The sequence below is a fragment of the Dendrobates tinctorius genome, unplaced genomic scaffold (genome assembly GCF_039654945.1).
Source record: "Dendrobates tinctorius isolate UK_male_01 unplaced genomic scaffold, ASM3965494v1 ptg000126l, whole genome shotgun sequence".
In the NCBI taxonomy this organism is placed as follows: Eukaryota; Metazoa; Chordata; class Amphibia; order Anura; family Dendrobatidae; genus Dendrobates; species Dendrobates tinctorius.
This window is the reverse complement of record NW_027361794.1, coordinates 4,059,822-4,079,387: the sequence shown is the minus strand read 5'-3', so window position 1 is coordinate 4,079,387 and position 19,566 is coordinate 4,059,822. Positions and strand designations below refer to the sequence as shown.

Sequence of the window (19,566 nt, the reverse complement as noted above, 5' to 3'; positions counted from 1 at the left end):
TTGTAACCGATACCCACGCTGAATGGGCCTGTAAATTACGGCGGTCACTGCTACAGTGGGTACAAGGGAGCCAAGCAACCACTAAGGAGGACGTCCTCCAGCTCTTCCTGTTAGAACGATTCTTTAATGGACTAAACCCAGAGACACAGGAATGGCTTTGGGACAGGCGGCCAACGACTCTTGAGGAAGCCGCTCGTCTGTCCGATGAACATCATGATGCCAGGAGGCCGCAGTTCTCCGGATCAAAGGTGGTCACTAGGGGCCCGCCCATGGACCTGGAGGGCCCCAAACCACCGAAGATTGTAGGGGGATCAGCTAGAAACCCGGCCTACCACAGTCCCCCTGGGGTGCGATGCCACACCTGCCGTCAGCTGGGCCACCTGCAAAGACAATGCCCCAACTGGACTCAGCATACCCAGTGGCCAAAGGCGGGAACAGCTACCTTCAGCTGGGCTGCTGTACACTGCTACCAAGGCGAAGCTGACCCGACATTGGGGGCTACGACTAACCAAGGGGTGGAAGACATGGAGGAAGTGCTGCATGAAGTAGACCCCGTGCAGGCAGCCCGGGCAGATAATCGACAACAGCATCGACAGGTCGTGTGGGTTAATGGGAAACGTATGCAGGGACTAAGAGATTCTGGGGCAACTTTGACCCTTGTGAAGCCTCATCTCGTCCGGGACCAAGAGAAGACGGACCGGACAGTGGCAGTCCGTGTAGCAAGGGGAGCCATACATCGACTACCCACTGCCAGGATTCACCTGAACTGGGGAGTCGGGGATGGCCTTGTTGAGGTCGGCTTAATGGAGGATTTGCCTGCAGACGTCTTGCTGGGAAATGACTTGGGGCCCATGTTGTCTGCATTCTCGGTGGCCCCTCTGTCTGAGACCTATCCTGTGACCACCTGGAGACAAGCTCGAGCTGCGGAGGCGGAATCACACTCAGAGGAGGCCCAGGTAAGACATCCCAGCCCTGCACGTATTCCCATAACCAGACACATTTCTTGGGCCACCCCAGATGAATTTAAGAGGGAGTTACTTGAGGATCCTTCATTGGAGGGATATCGTGGAAAGGCACAGGAGGGGAGAGGAGTACTAGAAGGGGAACAGTTTGTATGGAAGCAGGGACTCCTCTACCGGATCACAGAGCAGCACCACACAGGGACGAGCCCCACTATAAAAGAACAGCTGGTAGTTCCCAAGAAGTATAGGCAGGAGCTACTGTGAATCTCTCATGATATACCCTTGGCCGGGCACTTCGGCATCAGTCGCACCAGGTATCGTCTGACACAAAACTTCTTTTGGCCAGGGGTAACCTATGATGTTCGTCAGTACTGCCAGACCTGTGACAGTTGTCAGCGCATTGGCAAGAGGGGGGATCGATGCAAGGCCAAATTACACCCCCTCCCCATTGTGGAGGAAACATTTAGCCGAGTAGCGGTCGACTTGATAGGGCCGTTAGCCAAACCCAGTCCGTCCGGGAAAAAGTATATATTGACAGTGGTAGATTATGTCACACGGTATCCGGAGGCGGTTGCGTTACCTAACATACTGGCAGAGACGGTGGTGGCAGCCCTGCTCCAGGTTTTCTCACGGGTTGGATGTCCCCAGGAGATTATCTCGGACCAGGGTACCCAGTTTACAGCAGAGGTGACCAACCAACTGTGGAAGCTGTGCGGCGTAAAGTCCATTAGAAGCGCCCCGTACCACCCGCAAACCAATGGGTTGTGTGAACGCTTTAACGGGACATTAAAACAGCTCATTGGGACTTTTACCAGGACCTACAGGGACTGGGAGAAATTCTTGCCACACCTCCTGTTTGCCTATCGGGAGGTGCCCCAAGACTCCACGGAGTTCTCCCCATTCGAGCTAGTATACAGGAGACGGGTAAGGGGACCCCTAGACTTAGTGCTGGAACACTGGGAAGGGGAGGGCCTCATAGAAGGGGTACCTATTGTACCCTATGTGCTGGAATTCCGGGACCACCTACAGGAGCTGACTCAGGCTGTATGTGAGAACATGCAGGCGACCCAGCGGCGCCAGCGCATGTGGTACGATCGGAGGGCCAGAGAGCGCACCTTGGAAATAGGACAGAAGGTCCTGGTGTTAGAGCCCACTAAGCAGAATAAGTTTCAAGCTGCATGGCAGGGGCCCTACCAGGTAGTGGGGAAAATAGCCGACACAACCTATAATGTCGCCGATTGTGACGACCCCAGGGTTATCCGCATGTTCCACGTGAATATGCTGAAGCCCTACCGGGAGCGCCCTGAAGAGGTAGTGGTCATCTGTGCACCTGAAGCCGAGGATTTAGCCGGACTTCCCTTGCCGGATGTCTTAGGGGAAAGGACTCAGTCTAAAACATGGGACCAGGTACACTTGGGTGAAGACCTAGGCCCCCGGGAGAGACAGCAGGTGGAGGCGTTGTTGAGGCTGCGACAGAGGATGTTTTCAGAGAGACTGGGGTACACTCGCCTGGCACAACACAAGGTTGAGACCCAGGATCAGACCCCCCTGCGACAAAACCCCTTCCGCGTCCCTGAGTCTGTACGAGAGGGGATGCGACAAGAGATACAAGAGATGTTGCGTTTAGGGGTCATTGAAGAGTCAGATAGTCCCTGGGCATCCCCCGTAGTGTTAGTACCCAAGAAGGATGGGACTACACGGTTTTGTGTAGACTATCGTAAGCTCAATGAGAAAACAGTGACGGATGCATAGCCCATACCGCGTGTGGATGAGTTGTTAGACCGGCTGGCGGGGGCAAAGTATTTGACCACCATTGATCTATGCAAAGGCTACTGGCAGATTCCCCATAGTCCTGACGCTATTCCCAAGTCGGCATTTGTCACCCAGTTCGGCTTATTCCAGTTTCGAGTTATGCCATTCGGGATGAAGAATGCCTCGGCGACCTTCCAAAGGCTGGCTGACCGGCTTCTGGATGGTCTCCAGGACTATGCTTGTGCCTAACTGGACGACATCGCCATCTACAGTGCGACATGGGAAGAGCATCTAAATCACCTAGAAACACTATTGGACAGGATCCACCAGGCCGGAATCACCCTGAACCCAAACAAGTGTCACGTGGGCAAAGCAGAGGTTCAGTATTTAGGGCATTGGGTGGAAAGTGGGAAACAGCGACCAGAACCTGCCAAGATTGAGGCCATAGCCAAATGGCCCATGCCACGCACTAAAACCCAGGTCATGGCGTTTCTAGGGACAGCGGGGTATTACAGGAAATTCGTTCCCAATTACAGCAGCGTAGCCAAGCCCCTCACTGATTTGACCCGTAAGAACCAACCCCGCCAGGTAACCTGGACCTCAGAGTGTGAGGAAGCCTTCCGCCAACTAAAGGACGCCCTCACCAATACCCCTGTATTGGCCGCACCCGATCCAACTACACGTTTCCTTGTTCATACAGACGCTTCTATGTTTGGATTGGGGGCAGTACTGAGCCAAGTCGGGCCGGACGGCGAAGAACACCCGGTAGCTTACCTGAGTCGGAAACTACTGCCCCGTGAAGTAAGCTATGCGGCCATCGAGAAGGAGTGCCTGGCGGTAATATGGGCACTCAAGAAGTTGCAACCATATTTGTATGGACTACAGTTTTCCCTCCTAACGGACCATAATCCCCTAGTCTGGCTTAATCGGGTCTCTGGAGACAACGCCAGATTGCTGCGGTGGAGTTTAGCCCTACAACCTCTGGACTTCACCATCCACTATAGACCTGGCAAACAAAATGGTAATGCCGATGGACTAAGTCAACAAACGGAACTTGTACCAACCCCATAAACTTCGGTCATCCCCAAACCGATCCGTTGAGGATCAGACTGTGTATGCCGATCGCGTCACTGAAAAGGGGAGCCTTGTTAGAGAACCACTCAGCACCCAGAATATGTTGTGCAGTTATATGTATATATAATAGGTTCCATGTGAGATGCATGTCCCTAATGTATCAGCAGTGTCCGCCCTCCCCCCACCTTTATAATTCCCACAGTAAACCTCTGCAGGCTCCGGCCACCTGCGGCTTTTGTAATGCATGTGTGGCCTGACGCTTGTCTATTGGCCGCCCCTCTGTATCTGTGTGATATATTCTGTGTCCTGTGAGTAAAGTGTTGTCAGACTGGAAATACATGGAGAAGCAGTGATCTTTTATATGCGCCCATGCACTCAGAGGAATTCCAGCCAGCGTCATTCATTCAGACTACAGCCAACGCAGAGCGGACCTCCGAAAACACGGGGTGGTACTGAAAGAGGTACCCCAGCTTGGAAGACCCCGTTACACTAGGTTTCAAAAACATCAGATAAGGCAAAAGAGAATGAGAACCTTACATAATAATTCCCTCCTGTGTAAGGAGGAAGACCGGGCTGCGGGTACCTGTACCGAGCCTAGTCCGAATCTGTTGAGGCTGCGTCCCATGTTGCCTGGGGGAAGAGATAAGGGACCGGACCGACCCATTAAGGAGCAGGCGTGTCAAAACATAGAGCACGCAGCGATGGCCAGTTTCCCGCCGACAGCGTGTGAGCAGGTGTGTACGGTTGGCTCCGCACGGGCATGCCACCGAGACCAGGGGCAGAGAAAGAGCCGTGAGCACCATGAAGCTTAGCGCTGCAGTCAGGCATAGGAGTGTGGACTGTGGCAGGACCCGACGCTGTTGTCCTCTCTGCCGTTTAGCACACCACCGTCTTCCCTTGCTATCAGAACTCCTTTGACTTTAGCGCACGAGTTTATGGACTAGGGGCTCAACGGGTAAAACCGGAGAACGCCTGTTGCCTCCAGATGTTGTACCGTCAGCTGTGCAATCTTCCCTGAGGACATTACATCGGCCGTAGCTGGGACTACAACCCTCATTGGATCATCTGCGGCCGAGGAAACCACGGACACGATAAGTTTATTGAGTGAACTGCTGTCACATTGTTATTTTTTACCTGCCCTTCATTTACAATTTAACTGTTATCTCCCTGTGAGGAGTATCTTTACTGTTCAATTAAATTGGTAACCCTTGCTCTGCCTTCCTTGTGTCATTGCATCCTGCAACCTGCTGTCATATGTGTGGGGTCTATTTGTCTCCAAGCAGAGAAATCACATGTTACATTCCACACATAACACTGTGTAGAAAAGGCGGCGCGGGGTAATTGTGCCAGTAGTGAGGGGGAATAATGGCGGGAATGTCACTGACTGAAGTCTCCACTCCGGATATCATGTGACCCCTGACTCCTCCCCTCCTGTGACCTCATCACAGGTCCTGTGCGCACAGAGCGGAGTGCGGCTCTGCGGGTGGAGGTAGGTGCTGGAGATTCCCCATTACTGAGCGTGGGGGACATTAACCCATTCAGCACTCATACTCTTTTGGCGTCTTTGTTGCCACTTTATAAGAATCATTGTGTTTTTGTTCTGTTTCCTGTAAGGGTATGTGCACACAGAGTTTTTTGGCTCTGCGGATTTGCCTGCGGTTTCACACCTCATAATGGTTGAGGTGTGAAACCGCAGTGTTTCTGCACAAAAGAATTTACATGCTGCGGATTGTAAACCGCAGGAAAATCTGCAGCATGTGCACAGCGTTTTCTAGTTTACCATTGAAAACAATGCTACTGTACAGCGCACCTAAATCTGCTGCGGACCCGCAGGGCCTGAAACGCTGCGGATCCGCAGCAGAATCCGCACCGTGTGCACATACCCTAATAGATACATACGACCCAATTATAGAAGACAGGAAGGGAGAAACGGATTGTTCTCATAGTACAGGGCCCCTTTCTTGGCCCCACACAATGTAATGCTCCCATTATGCCCCTTATTCAGTGTATATAATGCCCCCACACAGTATAATGCCCCCATTATGCCCCTTATTCAGTATATATGATGCCCCCACACAGTATAATGCCCCCATTATGCCCCTTATTCAGTATAAATGATGCCCCCACACAGTGTAATGCCTCCATTATGCCCCTTATTCAGTATATATGATGCCCCCACACAGTGTAATGCCCTCATTATGTCCCTTATTCAGTATAAATGATGCCCCCACACAGTGTAATGTCCCCATTATGCCCCTTATTCAGTATATATGATGCCCCCACACAGTGTAATGCCCTCATTATGTCCCTTATTCAGTATAAATGATGCCCCCACACAGTGTAATGTCCCCATTATGCCCCTTATTCAGTATATATGATGCCCCCACACAGTATAATGCCCCCATTATGCCCCTTATTCAGTATATATGATGCCCCCACACAGTGTAATGCCCTCATTATTTCCCTTATTCAGTATAAATGATGCCCCCACACAGTGTAATGTCCCCATTATGCCCCTTATTCAGTATATATGATGCCCCCACACAGTATAATGCCCCCATTATGCCCCTTATTCAGTATATATGATGCCCCCCACACAGTGTAATGTCCCCATTATGCCCCTTATTCAGTATATATGATGCCCCCCACACAGTGTAATGCCCCCATTATGCCCCTTATTCAGTATATATGATGCCCCCACACAGTGTAATGCCTCCATTATGCCCCTTATTCAGTATATATGATGCCCCCCACACAGTGTAATGCCACCATTATGCCCCTTATTCAGTATATATGATGCCCCCACACAGTGTAATGCCCCCATTATGCCCCTTATTAAGTATATATGATGCCCCCACACAGTGTAATGCTCCCATTATGCCCCTTATTAAGTATATATGATGCCCCCACACAGTGTAATGCCCCCATTATGCCCCTTATTCAGTATATATGATGCCCCCACACAGTGTAATGCCCCATTATGCCCCTTATTAAGTATATATGATGCCCCCACACGGTGTAATGCTCCCATTATGCCCCTTATTCAGTATATATGATGCCCCCCACACAGTGTAATGCTCCCATTATGTCCCTTATTCAGTATATATGATGTCCCCACACAGTGTAATGCCCCCATTATGCCCCTTATTCAGTATATATGATGCCCCCCACACAGTGTAATGCCCCCATTATGCCCCTTATTCGGTATATATGATGCCCCCACAGTGTAATGCCCCCATTATGCCCCTTATTCAGTATATATGATGCCCCCACACAGTGTAATGTCCCCATTATGCCCCTTATTCAGTATATATGATGCCCCCACAGTGTAATGCCCCCATTATGCCCCTTATTCAGTATATATCATGCCCCCACAGTGTAATGCCCCCATTATGTCCCTTATTCAGTATATATGATGCCCCCACACAGTGTAATGCCCCCATTATGCCCCTTATTCAGTATATATGATGCCCCCCACACAGTGTAATGCCCCATTATGCCCCTTATTCAGTATATATGATGCCCCCACAGTGTAATGCCCCCATTATGTCCCTTATTCAGTATATATGATGCCCCCCACACAGTGTAATGCCCCCATTATGCCCCTTATTCAGTATATATGATGCCCCCACAGTGTAATGCCCCCATTATTCCCCTCATTCAGTATATATGATGCCCCCACACAGTGTAATGCCTCCATTATGCCCCTTATTCAGTATATATGATGCCCCCACACAGTGTAATGCCCCCATAATGCTCCTTACTAAGTATATATGATGCCCCTACACAGTGTAATGCCCCATTATGCCCTTTATTAAGTATATATGATGCCCCCACACAGTGTAATGCTCCCGTTATGTCCCTTATTCAGTATATATGATGCCCCCCACACAGTGTAATGCCCCATTATGCCCCTTATTCAGTATATATGATGCCCCCCACACAGTGTAATGCCCCATTATGCCCCTTATTCAGTATATATGATGCCCCCACACAGTGTAATGCTCCCATTATGTCCCTTATTCAGTATATATGATGCCCCCCACACAGTGTAATGCCCCATTATGCCCCTTATTAAGTATATATGATGCCCCCACACAGTGTAGTGCCCCCATTATGCCCCTTATTAAGTATATATGATGCCCCCACACAGTGTAATGCTCCCATTATGCCCCTTATTCAGTATATATCATACCCCCACACAGTGTAATGCTCCCATTATGTCCCTTATTCAGTATATATGATGTCCCCACACAGTGTAATGACCCATTATGTCCCTTATTCAGTATATATGATGCCCCCCACACAGTGTAATGCCCCCATTATGCCCCTTATTCAGTATATATGATGCCCCCATTATGCCCCTTATTCAGTATATATGATGCCCCCATTATGCCCCTTATTCAGTATATATGATGCCCCCACACAGTGTAATGTCCCCATTATGCCCCTTATTCAGTATATATGATGCCCCCCACACAGTGAAATGCCCCCATTATGTCCCTTATTCAGTATATACGATGCCCCCACACAGTATAATGCCCCCATTATGCCCCTTATTCAGTATATATGATGCCCCCACACAGTGTAATGCCCCCATGATGCCCCCCACACAGTGTAATGCCCCATTATGCCCCTTATTCAGTATATATGATGCCCCCACACAGTGTAATGCCCCATTATGCCCCTTATTCAGTATATATGATGCCCCCACACAGTGTAATGCCTCCATTATGCCCCTTATTCAGTATATATGATGCCCCCACAGTGTAATGCCCCCATTATGCCCCTTATTCAGTATATATGATGCCCCCACACAGTGTAATGCCCCCATTATACCCCTTATTCAGTATATATGATGCCCCCACACAGTGTAATGCCCACATTATGCCCCTTATTCAGTATATATGATGCCCCTCACACAGTGTAATGCCCCATTATGCCCCTTATTCAGTATATATGATGCCCCCACACAGTGTAATGCCCCCATTATGCCCCTTATTCAGTATATATGATGCCTCCCACACAGTGTAATGCCCCCATTATGCCCCTTATTCAGTATATATGATGCCCCTCACACAGTGTAATGCTCCCATTATGCCCCTTATTCAGTGTATATGATGCCCCCACACAGTGTAATGCCCCCATAATGCTCCTTACTAAGTATATATGATGCCCCCACACAGTGTAATGCCCCCATTATGCCCCTTATTCAGTATATATGATGCCCCTCACACAGTGTAATGCTCCCATTATGCCCCTTATTCAGTGTATATTATGCCCCCACACAGTGTAATGCCCCCCTAATGCTCCTTACTAAGTATATATGATGCCCCCACACAGTGTAATGCCCCCATTATGCCCCTTATTCAGTATATATGATGCCCCCACACAGTGTAATGCCCCATTATGTCCCTTATTCAGTATATATGATGCCCCCCACACAGTGTAATGCCCACATTATGCCCCTTATTCAGTATATATGATGCCCCCACACAGTGTAATGTCCCCATTATGCCCCTTATTCAGTATATATGATGCCCCCACACAGTGTAATGCCCCCATTATGTCCCTTATGCAGTATATATGATGCCCCACACAGTGTAATGCCCCCATTATGCCCCTTATTCAGTATATATGATGCCCCCACACAGTGTAATGCCCCCATTATGCCCCTTATTCAGTATATATGATGCCCCCACACAATGTAATGCCCCCATTATGCCCCTTATTCACTATATATGATGCCCCCCACACAGTGTAATGCCCCCATTATGCCCCTTATTCAGTATATATGATGCCCCCACAGTGTAATGCCCCCATTATGCCCCTTATTCAGTATATATGATGCCCCCACACAGTGTAATGTCCCCATTATGCCCCTTATTCAGTATATATGATGCCCCCACAGTGTAATGCCCCCATTATGCCCCTTATTCAGTATATATGATGCCCCCACACAGTGTAATGTTCCCATTATGCCCCTTATTCAGTATATATCATGTCCCCACAGTGTAATGCCCCCATTATGTCCCTTATTCAGTATATATGATGCCCCCCACACAGTGTAATGCCCCCATTATGCCCCTTATTCAGTATATATGATGCCCCCCACACAGTGTAATGCCCCATTATGCCCCTTATTCAGTATATATGATGCCCCCACAGTGTAATGCCCCCATTATGTCCCTTATTCAGTATATATGATGCCCCCCACACAGTGTAATGCCCCCATTATGCCCCTTATTCAGTATATATGATGCCCCCACAGTGTAATGCCCCCATTATTCCCCTTATTCAGTATATATGATGCCCCCACACAGTGTAATGCCTCCATTATGCCCCTTATTCAGTATATATGATGCCCCCACACAGTGTAATGCCCCCATAATGCTCCTTACTAAGTATATATGATGCCCCTACACAGTGTAATGCCCCATTATGCCCCTTATTAAGTATATATGATGCCCCCACACAGTGTAATGCTCCCGTTATGTCCCTTATTCAGTATATATGATGCCCCCCACACAGTATAATGCCCCATTATGCCCCTTATTCAGTATATATGATACCCCCCCACACAGTGTAATGCCCCATTATGCCCCTTATTCAGTATATATGATGCCCCCACACAGTGTAATGCTCCCATTATGTCCCTTATTCAGTATATATGATGCCCCCCACACAGTGTAATGCCCCATTATGCCCCTTATTAAGTATATATGATGCCCCCACACAGTGTAGTGCCCCCATTATGCCCCTTATTAAGTATATATGATGCCCCCACACAGTGTAATGCTCCCATTATGCCCCTTATTCAGTATATATCATGCCCCCACACAGTGTAATGCTCCCATTATGTCCCTTATTCAGTATATATGATGTCCCCACACAGTGTAATGCCCCCATTATGTCTCTTATTCAGTATATATGATGCCCCCCACACAGTGTAATGCCCCCATTATGCCCCTTATTCAGTATATATGATGCCCCCGTTATGCCCCTTATTCAGTATATATGATGCCCCCACACAGTGTAATGTCCCCATTATGCCCCTTATTCAGTATATATGATGCCCCCCACACAGTGTAATGCCCCCATTATGTCCCTTATTCAGTATATACGATGCCCCCACACAGTATAATGCCCCCATTATGCCCCTTATTCAGTATATATGATGCCCCCACACAGTGTTATGCCCCCATTATGCCCCTTATTCAGTATATATGATGCCCCCCACACAGTGTAATGCCCCATTATGCCCCTTATTCAGTATATATGATGCCCCCACACAGTGTAATGCCCCATTATGCCCCTTATTCAGTATATATGATGCCCCCACACAGTGTAATGCCTCCATTATGCCCCTTATTCAGTATATATGATGCCCCCACAGTGTAATGCCCCCATTATGCCCCTTATTCAGTATATATGATGCCCCCACACAGTGTAATGCCCCCATTATGCCCCTTATTCAGTATATATGATGCCCCCACACAGTGTAATGCCCCCATTATGCCCCTTATTCAGTATATATGATGCCCCTCACACAGTGTAATGCCCCATTATGCCCCTTATTCAGTATATATGATGCCCCCACATAGTGTAATGCCCCCATTATGCCCCTTATTCAGTATATATGATGCCTCCCACACAGTGTAATGCCCCCATTATGCCCCTTATTCAGTATATATGATGCCCCTCACACAGTGTAATGCTCCCATTATGCCCCTTATTCAGTGTATATGATGCCCCCACACAGTGTAATGCCCCCATAATGCTCCTTACTAAGTATATATGATGCCCCCACACAGTGTAATGCCCCCATTATGCCCCTTATTCAGTATATATGATGCCCCTCACACAGTGTAATGCTCCCATTATGCCCCTTATTCAGTGTATATTATGCCCCCACACAGTGTAATGCCCCCCTAATGCTCCTTACTAAGTATATATGATGCCCCCACACAGTGTAATGCCCCCATTATGCCCCTTATTCAGTATATATGATGCCCCCACACAGTGTAATGCCCCCATTATGCCCCTTATTCAGTATATATGATGCCCCCACACAGTGTAATGCTCCCATTATGTCCCTTATTCAGTATATATGATGCCCCCCACACAGTGTAATGCCCAATTATGCCCCTTATTAAGTATATATGATGCCCCCACACAGTGTAGTGCCCCCATTATGCCCCTTATCAAGTATATATGATGCCCCCACACAGTGTAATGCTCCCATTATTCCCCTTATTCAGTATATATCATGCCCCCACACAGTGTAATGCTCCCATTATGTCCCTTATTCAGTATATATGATGTCCACACACAGTGTAATGCCCCCATTATGTCCCTTATTCAGTATATATGATGCCCCCCACACAGTGTAATGCCCGCATTATGCCCCTTATTCAGTATATATGATGCCCCCATTATGCCCCTTATTCAGTATATATGATGCCCCCACACAGTGTAATGTCCCCATTATGCCCCTTATTCAGTATATATGATGCCCCCCACACAGTATAATGCCCCCATTATGCCCCTTATTCAGTATATATGATGCCCCCACACAGTGTAATGCCCCCATTATGCCCCTTATTCAGTATATATGATGCCCCCCACACAGTGTAATGCCCCATTATGCCCCTTATTCAGTATATATGATGCCCCCACACAGTGTAATGCCCCATTATGCCCCTTATTCAGTATATATGATACCCCCACACAGTGTAATGCCTCCATTATGCCCCTTATTCAGTATATATGATGCCCCCACAGTGTAATGCCCCCATTATGCCCCTTATTCAGTATATATGATACCCCCACACAGTGTAATGCCCCCATTATGCCCCTTATTCAGTATATATGATGCCCCCACACAGTGTAATGCCCCCATTATTCCCCTTATTCAGTATATATGATGCCCCTCACATAGTGTAATGCCCCATTATGCCCCTTATTCAGTATATATGATGCCCCCACACAGTGTAATGCCCCCATTATGCCCCTTATTCAGTATATATGATGCCTCCCACACAGTGTAATGCCCCCATTATGCCCCTTATTCAGTATATATGATGCCCCTCACACAGTGTAATGCTCCCATTATGCCCCTTATTCAGTGTATATGATGCCCCAACACAGTGTAATGCCCCCATAATGCTCCTTACTAAGTATATATGATGCCCCCACACAGTGTAATGCCCCCATTATGCCCCTTATTCAGTATATATGATGCCCCTCACACAGTGTAATGCTTCCATTATGCCCCTTATTCAGTGTATATTATGCCCCCACACAGTGTAATGCCCCCCTAATGCTCCTTACTAAGTATATATGATGCCCCCACACAGTGTAATGCCCCCATTATGCCCCTTATTCAGTATATATGATGCCACACACAGTGTAATGCCCCCATTATGCCCCTTATTCAGTATATATGATGCCCCCACACAGTGTAATGCCCCCATTATGCCCCTTATGCAGTATATATGATGCCCCCCACACAGTGTAATGCCCCCATTATGCCCCTTATTCAGTATATATGATGCCCCCACACAATGTAATGCCCCCATTATGCCCCTTATTCATTATATATGATGCCCCCCACACAGTGTAATTCCCCCATTATGCCCCTTATTCAGTATATATGATGCCCCCACAGTGTAATGCCCCCATTATGCCCCTTATTCAGTATATATGAAGCACCCACACAGTGTAATGTCCCCATTATGCCCCTTATTCAGTATATATGATGCCCCCACAGTGTAATGCCCCCATTATGCCCCTTATTCAGTATATATGATGCCCCCCACACAGTGTAATGCCCCATTATGCCCCTTATTCAGTATATATGATGCCCCCACAGTGTAATGCCCCCATTATGTCCCTTATTCAGTATATATGATGCCCCCCACACAGTGTAATGCCCCCATTATGCCCCTTATTCAGTATATATGATGCCTCCACAGTGTATTGCCCCCATTATTCCCCTTATTCAGTATATATGATGCCCCCACACAGTGTAATGCCTCCATTATGCCCCTTATTCAGTATATATGATGCCCCCACACAGTGTAATGCCCCCATAATGCTCCTTACTAAGTATATATGATGCCCCTACACAGTGTAATGCCCCATTATGCCCCTTATTAAGTATATATGATGCCCCCACACAGTGTAATGCTCCCGTTATGTCCCTTATTCAGTATATATGATGCCCCCCACACAGTGTAATGCCCCATTATGCCCCTTATTCAGTATATATGATGCCCCCCACACAGTGTAATGCCCCATTATGCCCCTTATTCAGTATATATGATGCCCCCACACAGTGTAATGCTCCCATTATGTCCCTTATTCAGTATATATGATTCCCCCCACACAGTGTAATGCCCCATTATGCCCCTTATTAAGTATATATGATGCCCCCACACAGTGTAGTGCCCCCATTATGCCCCTTATTAAGTATATATGATGCCCCCACACAGTGTAATGCTCCCATTATGCCCCTTATTCAGTATATATCATACCCCCACACAGTGTAATGCTCCCATTATGTCCCTTATTCAGTATATATGATGTCCCCACACACTGTAATGCCCCCATTATGTCCCTTATTCAGTATATATGATGCCCCCCACACAGTGTAATGCCCCCATTATGCCCCTTATTCAGTATATATGATGCCCCCATTATGCCCCTTATTCAGTATATATGATGCCCCCACACAGTGTAATGTCCCCATTATGCCCCTTATTCAGTATATATGATGCCCCCCACACAGTGTAATGCCCCCATTATGTCCCATATTCAGTATATACGATGCCCCCACACAGTATAATGCCCCCATTATGCCCCTTATTCAGTATATATGATGCCCCCACACAGTGTAATGCCCCCATTATGCCCCTTATTCAGTATATATGATGCCCCCCACACAGTGTAATGCCCCATTATGCCCCTTATTCAGTATATATGATGCCCCCACACAGTGTAATGCCCCATTATGCCCCTTATTCAGTATATATGATGCCCCCACACAGTGTAATGCCTCCATTATGCCCCTTATTCAGTATACATGATGCCCCCACAGTATAATGCCCCCATTATGCCCCTTTTTCAGTATATATCCGTCTCTTGTACCAGAAGTAGTAAGAGCTGGGACTCTGCTCTTGCCTGGCATAATCTATACTCTGGGTCTTGACTGCCACAGGTTAGGTTCTCGGGCCTTGACAGGCAAACTCTGGACTAAGGGTCTTGGCCAGCGCAGGTCTGGTTCTTGGACCTTGGCTGGTATAGTCTGGGGTTTGAGACTATGCCGCCTGGGTTCTGCCGTCACAACCAGCTGCCTCGGGCTCTTTACCATGGCCTGGTACCTCAAATTCTTCCCTGGCACCCCATTGTTTTGCTTGGCGCCAAATCTGTTCTGGCTTTGAGGCTATGGCCTTCACAATAACAGGAAACTGTGTCATCAAGGTCACCTGACCTGGTGTACCTTCTAGACTCTTTCTTCCTGAAAGTTTCCCTTTTTCCATTGATTCCGTAGGCTCCCATCTGGATGGTAGATGGTAGTCTTTTTGTACAAATGTCGCACAGCCCCGAGGAATTGTTCTTCTTATGACACACCATTTTACACCCCTTATGCAGTATATATGATGCCCCTCACACAGAATAAAGTTTCCACAATATTGGCAGCTCTCACACAAAAGATATTTCCACAGTTCCGCCATACCCACATTTAGTATAATCTTCTCACAATACCGAAGTTCCCTCCACACATAGTATAATCTTCTCACAGTATACCATTCCACCACACACAGTATAATCTTCTCACAGTACTGCCATTCTCTCCACACAGTATGATATTTCCATAGTACCATCATCCCACCACACACAGTATAATGTTCCCACAGTACCGCCAACTCCCTATGTAGTATAATTTTCCCACAATAGCAGGTTCCCATACATGCAGGAAAATGTTTCCACAGGACTGGCATCCCCCTCATACACAGTATAATGTTCTCACAATACTGCCTTCCCCCACTTTCTAATGTTCCCACAGTACTGCCTCCTACATGCACAATATGGTACTATCCACCCCACGAACATCCTCACAGCTAATTAATAAACACTCACTTAGCCTATTCTTGATGCAGATACTAATCAACCCAGGATCTATGTCAGGGGTGTGGAATCTTTTTTTTCTGCCAAGGGCCATTTGGATATTTATACCATCCTTCAGTGGCCGTACAAACTCCGCCCACAAACTGCATCCTGACTCTGGCACTGGTTTCATGACTTAATCTTTCATTGCATGCCCTTCAATGTTCAGTAGTGAACACTGCGTGTGTGTGCTAACAGAGCAAGAAGAAATTAATGAGCTTGTGGCAATCAAAATACAGCTCCCTGCCCAAGAATGCGGTCCCTGCGAATCTGCTCGGGGGCCTGATAAAAGGTCATCGAGGGCCGTAAATGGCCCTGGGGCCTGAGGTTCCCCACCCTTGATCTATGGGATATTTACCATACAATAGTTGGATAGGCAGGAGTGTCTTATCCGTAAAGGTTGCCCACTCAGTCGCTATTTTGCCCAAGAATTGAGAGGGCTTGTCTGGTTTAGTATTGGCCATCCTCTCCTTCCCATCATCACAATTTCAGCGATATCCACACTGCCATGACGGTGATACCATTGAATAGAATAGTCAATCAGGGAGTCAAAAGCTCCGGATCCATCATTCAGCCTTTGCTTGTGAGTCTGTGACTCTGCACTGCTGGCACAATGACGTCACTACATCACACCTGTAGTATGGTGCCTCAGTACTCACATTTAACAGACTGGAGCAGTGCACCTCGGGAACAGGGTTGGGTAAGTAGTGAGTCTGTTTTTTTAAATATCAGGAATTGTGTGGGCTTAATATTAAGAGAAGAGTTGTTGGGACTCTCATACTAAATGTGTGGCTGGTAGAGGCCATTATGCTGAGTAAGGGGTTGTGCTGGACGGTAAGGGCCTCCATAATGACTGGAGGTCCTTATTTTATGTAGCAGGTTGTGGTGGCCATGATGCTGTGTGAGGTAATGTGGGGGCCGTCATACTGTGTGGGGTCTGTGGGGGCCGTCATACTGTGTGGGGTTTGTGGGAGACCTCATACTGAGCTACACGGGCACACAGGAGAACAATTTCTTTGTGATGAGTCAGATAGAAAGTGAGAAATACAGACCTTTGGTCTACCTGATTGCAGACCTGAATTGATATGGTGTTGTGTGCCAGGAGGGAGACATCAGATAGTACGTTCTGAAGGAAAGCAAAGATATAATGTTGGGGGCGTGGCCTATCGAGCAATATGAAAAGACGTGAGCTGAATCTCTCCCGCTGCATTTACTGTGCTAAAGGCTGAACGGAGGCGCCGCCAAACGCCTGCTGCTACCGCTAGTGTGCCCAGTTACCCGGTGAGCAGAGGGAGCACAGTGGTGAAGATCTTTGAACCCTCGGTGACACGCAGGAGGCAGAAGGTGCCGGGGATGGCTGGATAATCTCAGGCCCAGGATGGCGCCGAGTCTGCAGAAGAGGAGGCAGCAAAGGCAAGCGCCGCATATAGAATGCACCTAGAGGTGAACTCCAAGCTGGATAAATCTGCCAGGATGGAGGAGGCTAAGCAGATGTGACTGGGAGCTGGAGGTGATGGGGCTGGAGAAGTGGATGACCCAAGGGAGCAGATGGAAGGAAGAACCCGGGCACAGGGCAGGGAGGAGGCTCAGAGGTCCCACATGCGTTCAGATAGAGCACCAGATTTAGTTTACTCCTCACCTGCGGTGGGAGTCCCTCACATCCCTATGCATGGTAATCAGTCTATGGATGTATGTGCAACTGATATGGTTGAACCGACTTTAAAAGACGTATTTTCAGTGGTAATATTTTGCAAAACTGCACTCACGGCTTTGACCCTGCAGGTGGATGATTTAAAGGGTGAGGTTGCTGCTTTTCGCTCTGCCATGCAAAAAATGGTGATGAGAGTGGAGGTGGCGGAGGAACTTGTGGGGAGTGCTGAGGACCAAATTACCGAACTGTTAAAAAGTGAGAAAAAATATGTCCAAAGTATTGTGGAGCTGAAGTTTAAAATTGACGATCTTGAAAACCGTTCCCGCAGGAATAATTTAAGAATAGTCGATATGCCTGAAAAGGTGGAGACGAGCAACCCCACAGATTATATTGAGTCATGACTGAAAACTAAAGTGAGAGGAGACAGCCTTACTAAAGTGTTTGCCGTTGAAAGGGAACACCGAGTACCCTCTAGACCTCTGCCCCCTGGGTCTTCCTCGAAAGCTATCCTGGCAAAAATCCTGAATTATTGGGACTGGGACATTCTACTTAGAAGAGCCAGAAATTTAGATGAACTAATATAGATGGCAACCTGATATCTTTCTACCCTGATTACTCTGTGGCGGTCCAAAAGCTCAGGAAGAAGTTCTGAGAGGTCAAGAGGTGACTGCGTGGATTGGGCTAGGCTTAATCAATGATGTATCCGGCCATACTAAGGGTGGTGGCGATGTAGAGGGTTCATTTTTTTCAAAACCATGAGGAGGCGACACACTGGCTGGACCAAAATGCTAAACATATTGGAGTGGAGAGGGCCCGCTGAAGTCGGCTCTATGTGTTTGTGAGACAGTTGATTACCGTTAGTTGTTATCAAGATTGTTAACTTTGAATAGCAAAGTAGTGACTGTTTTATGATGTGATGAGACGTATTGTAACATTCTTATTCTGTTAATGGTGGGCGGGAGAGATGTAGTGGTGGAGTGTTACAAAGGAAAGTTATTTGTCCAGAATCTCGGACCTACGCTGTGGGAGTGGGTGGGGGCAGTTGGAGGGGTGTTTAAGTTGAGATTTAATAATGAGGAAAGGAGGGAAGGTGGGTGGTTGGGAAGGGGGTGTGGGGGGGGTGGAGGGTTAGGGTTATGAGGGATGAGAAACGAAATCCTGGTGTCATAGAATGAGATGGGAGGTAGAGTTAAAATTTTGAGCTGGAACATCAGGAGTTTATCTAAAAGCACGAAGCGTACAGCAATATTGCAATATATTTTGAAATAGAGGCCCTCGTGATATGCCTTCAGGAAATGCACTTGGTTAATGATAAAGTAGCTGTGTTACAGAGGAGATGGGTGAGGAAGGCATATCACTCAACGTTCTCAACTTATGCCAGAGGGGTGTTAATGCCGGTACATACAAGTATTCTGTTTGAGGACGTGGAGGGCGTAATTGACAAAGGCTGTCAATATGTGTTTGTAGTGCATAAGATTTTAAATAGATTATTATGTATTGTTTCGGTGTATATTCCTCCACCATATTCTAGAAAAAAGCTACAAGAAATTTTAGAAATATCGGGTAGGTGGGTAGGGGTTCCTCTACTTATAGTGGGGGATGTGAATAATATTGCTAATGACCACTGGGACATGGAAAGACATGCTTTGTTGAGGAGTGAAGGGAATGAGACGGCATTTGGTAATTATTTGCGAGATGTAGCCTGGATGGATTTATGAAGAGTACGAAACGTGGATAAGTATTGTTATTCTTGTTGCTCGGCAACATATTGATCTCTGTCTCGTATTGATGTAGCTTTTGGAAATGATTTGATGGATAATTTAGTGCAGGAGGTGGAGTACCTGTCAAGAGTTTTGTCGAATCATAGTCCGGTAGTGGTGCCATTACAAATCGAGGACCAAAGAAATGCGGTGGGATTGGGATGGAAAATTCACTCTTTTGGTTGCAACTTCTGGA

The 19,566-nt window shown here is 47.4% G+C and overlaps 2 protein-coding genes across 5 annotated transcripts in view; both read left to right on the top strand.

Annotated features, from left to right (window-relative positions):
* The window catches only part of LOC141047266 (uncharacterized), an 801,716-nt gene that overhangs the window by 83,607 nt on the left and 698,543 nt on the right, over nucleotides 1–19,566 (top strand). The window lies entirely within an intron of this gene.
* Nucleotides 1–19,566, top strand: part of LOC141047237 (uncharacterized) — a 69,619-nt gene that overhangs the window by 27,080 nt on the left and 22,973 nt on the right. For 2 of the 4 annotated variants that reach the window (XM_073542222.1, XM_073542219.1), the window contains exon 1: nucleotides 5,149–5,277. The exons of the other annotated variants lie outside the window; for them this stretch is intronic. The gene's annotated coding sequence lies outside the window, so the exon portion shown is untranslated. Of the gene's footprint in view, nucleotides 1–5,148; nucleotides 5,278–19,566 lie in introns of those variants that run through there. 4 annotated transcript variants of the gene reach the window in all.